The sequence below is a fragment of the Carlito syrichta genome, unplaced genomic scaffold, assembly GCF_000164805.1.
Source record: "Carlito syrichta isolate Samal-C Ts95f unplaced genomic scaffold, Tarsius_syrichta-2.0.1 Scaffold309784, whole genome shotgun sequence".
Taxonomy (NCBI): Eukaryota; Metazoa; Chordata; class Mammalia; order Primates; family Tarsiidae; genus Carlito; species Carlito syrichta.
The window spans coordinates 1,421,046-1,424,221 of record NW_007253880.1 but is presented as its reverse complement, the minus strand read 5'-3'; the positions used below and the strand labels follow the sequence as shown (position 1 = coordinate 1,424,221).

At 37.9% G+C, this 3,176-nt stretch overlaps 1 pseudogene; it reads right to left on the bottom strand.

Annotated features, from left to right (window-relative positions):
- Positions 1 to 1,779: 1,779 nt before the first annotated feature.
- LOC103270304 lies at positions 1,780 to 2,851 on the bottom strand (annotated as a pseudogene).
- Positions 2,852 to 3,176: the final 325 nt, after the last annotated feature.

Here is a 3,176-nt window from a genome sequence, read left to right as displayed (position 1 = left end):
ACTTATGGTTATGATACCTCACATGGTTAAAACGGACTCTTCAGATATGACTGCATTAAAGACACTGAGATAGGGGAGTTGTCCTTGATTATCAAGGTAGGTGATACAAAGTTCCTTAAAAGTGGATGAGAAAAACAGAAGAGAGTCAGAGAAGGAGATGTCATGGAAACAGATCAGAGTTATTCAATGTAAGAAGGTATGTTAACACACCTCTGCCATTTTGAAGAAAGAGGGATGGGACCACAAGCCAAGAATACAGGCAGTTTCAGAAAGCTGGGAAAAGCAAGGAAATGCATTCTCCCTTAGAGCTTCCAGAAAAAAATGTAGCCTTGCTGACACTGATTTTATCCTAGTGAGATCTATGTCAAACTCCTAATATCAAGAACTGTAAGATAATAAATTTATGTTGTTTTAAGCCACTAAATTTAGGCCAGGCAAATTTGTTATGGCAACCATAGAAAACTAATATACTTGGGTAAATATCTATGAGTGGAATTGCTGGGTCACAGAGTCGGTATCTGTTTACTTGTACAAGAAACTCTGAGACCTTTCCAAAATGATTGTAGCATTTTACATCACCAACAATGTGTAAGAATTGCAGTTCTCCATCCCCTTGCTAATATCCAGTGGTCTCAATCTTTTTAGTATTAGTTCTTCTGGTTGTATTGTGCTATATAATTATGGTTTTAATTTGAATTTCTCTGATGATAAATGATATTGAACACTTTTAAATGTATTTATTGGACACATATACCCTCTTTTATGAATATTCTGGTCAAAATTTTTGTCCCTTTTTAATTTGATTGTCATATTATTGAGTTAAAAGAATTCTTTAAGTATGTTGGATACAAATCCTTTGTCATATATATGTGGTGTTAATTTTTTTCTTGAAATCCATGTCATTTCTATACATTTAAAAAATATTTTGAATGAAAACTTTAAACACTTTCCTATGTTCAGTTTTTTAAACATAACATTAAAAATATTCTTCTTTTCTCACTGAATCTTTAGCATCTTTTTAAAAAATCAAATGACCATATAAAGTGTTGGTTCATTTCTTGATCTCTATTCTTTTCCATTAATTTATTTGTCCCAGTTTTTAAAATAAACTCTAATACTTATTAAATTATACATTTTGTAATCAAAAAGAAAAATGTGTACCAAGAGAAACCTCAAACTATAAGGACTAGATAGGAAAGCCTATGGGAATGCTATGAAATGTGTTACAAAGATTCTGAATATAAGTTATTAGCTGTTTTCAGTTCTGTTTCAATAACTTTACTATAAAATAGTTGTTCATCTATTTTAAAATTTCACATTAAGCTTTCTGCTTATTAAGCTTTCTGCTCATAATGATATCAAACATCTCATAGGTGCCAAATTTTAGTAATGGTTTTATGCCAATCCATGCAGAAAAATAAGACATAATGCAAGAGTCAGGTGAGGACCATGAATGCACAGATAATACACACACACTGGCCAAAAGAACTAAAGAATTTTTTTTTTAACTATAAAGTAAACAGACCTCAAGAAAACTGGGTTACTACTAAACCACATGTTAGGAGTTGAGAGCCATTTAGTAATAACCCAGTTTTCCTTACAGTAAATAAATTTCTCAACAGAGACATGTTAGATATTTTAATTATGGGTCTATCCTTCCTATACCCCTTCCCACCCCAATTCCCAAAATGTGTGTACTACTAGGGATGAGTATAAATGCTATGTGAGCAGAAATTTACAGGTAAACCTTTCCACCTTGAACACTGAGCTGAAGACTATTTAAACTTCAGTTACTATACGTTGGCCATCAGGCCTTCTAGATCTGACACTCACTGTCCCATCCCCTGCTACTAGATCAATCGGAAACTGATTGATCTGATTGATCAGGTGCTGTCTGGTTTACATTAGAAATGAAACGTCTCTGTTGGGTCAAGGAGTGCTGTGCAACAACCTCAGATACATCTTCACTATCACTACCGGCATCTGATTTGGTTTCTTCTGTGAAGGTGTCTGGTGCTGGTACCCTGCCTGAAGATGGTGGTTCATTATCTTCTTCTGCTTCCCCACCATGACTCCTTTTGGCTATGTTGTCTCCACTGAGTAGTAGATGACCAAAACAGTCTTCCAGAGAGGTGCCTGCATTAGGGGATGGTGTTGCAGGGCTCGTTAACTGACTATCTACTGATGTTAAAGGCCTTACAGAAGACACTAGAGGCTGAACAGAAGCTCCATTCTGTGCTGATACACTGTCCACTCCACTATCAGAGCACTTTCTTGTTAAGTTTATGGTATTAGCATCACTGTCTAGCCTAAAAGTCCGGCTACTCTCTTCTCTGGCATATCTATTGTAGCTCAATTTTCCTGCGACGTCCATATTCAGTTCTCTTATATTGAACCATATTTTCGAGATCAGCAACATATAGAAACCCAGCAATGAACATTTTTGCGTTCTTTTTACCTTTGGAAAAAGCATCCTCCAGCTCTCTACTAGTACGCTCATCATACTGCCACCACCCATTCCTTCCTTCATAATACCATGCATATTCTCCATGTCCTCTACTTGCTGCCTTGAGTTCTTCTGGTGACAACAAAGTTGCCTTGTCAAGGAAATCCTTGGGAATTTCCTGTTGACAAAGGGTACGTTGCTTTCTAAGTCATGAAGCTCCCTTTACACACAGATAGCAGAAAACGTGTTTACAGGGCAGACTGACTGGGTGCACACATGTCTGCAGACAAATGGCACATTCAGGGAGAGTAGAGAAGGTGTGGTATTAGAATAGAGCTCATTTGCTTTCCTTTTTGTAGGAAGCATGTTTATTGAGTGATCAATTTCACCACAGCCAGCCATCATTTCTATTACAGGTCCCCCAGATGCCTGCTACAAACCCCTCTCCCCCAAACCCCCAAAAAACAAAAAAAACAAAACAGCATCTTCTTCACCAGCAGTCAGTCAGCTTGCATAATTTTCTCTTCTACTGCTGGTTCAATCTTTGTGCTTTCTGGCCATAGCAGCGGCCACCTCGCTGTCTATTCTCTTTGGTCTCAGAGCCCGCAGCGCCTTTTTTATTTTTTTGAGTCAGAGTCTCACTTTGTTGCCTAGCTGGTCGCCCCTGTCGCCTAGGCTGGAGTACAGTGGCGCGCACATGGCCACCACAACTTCGACCTCCTGGGTTCAG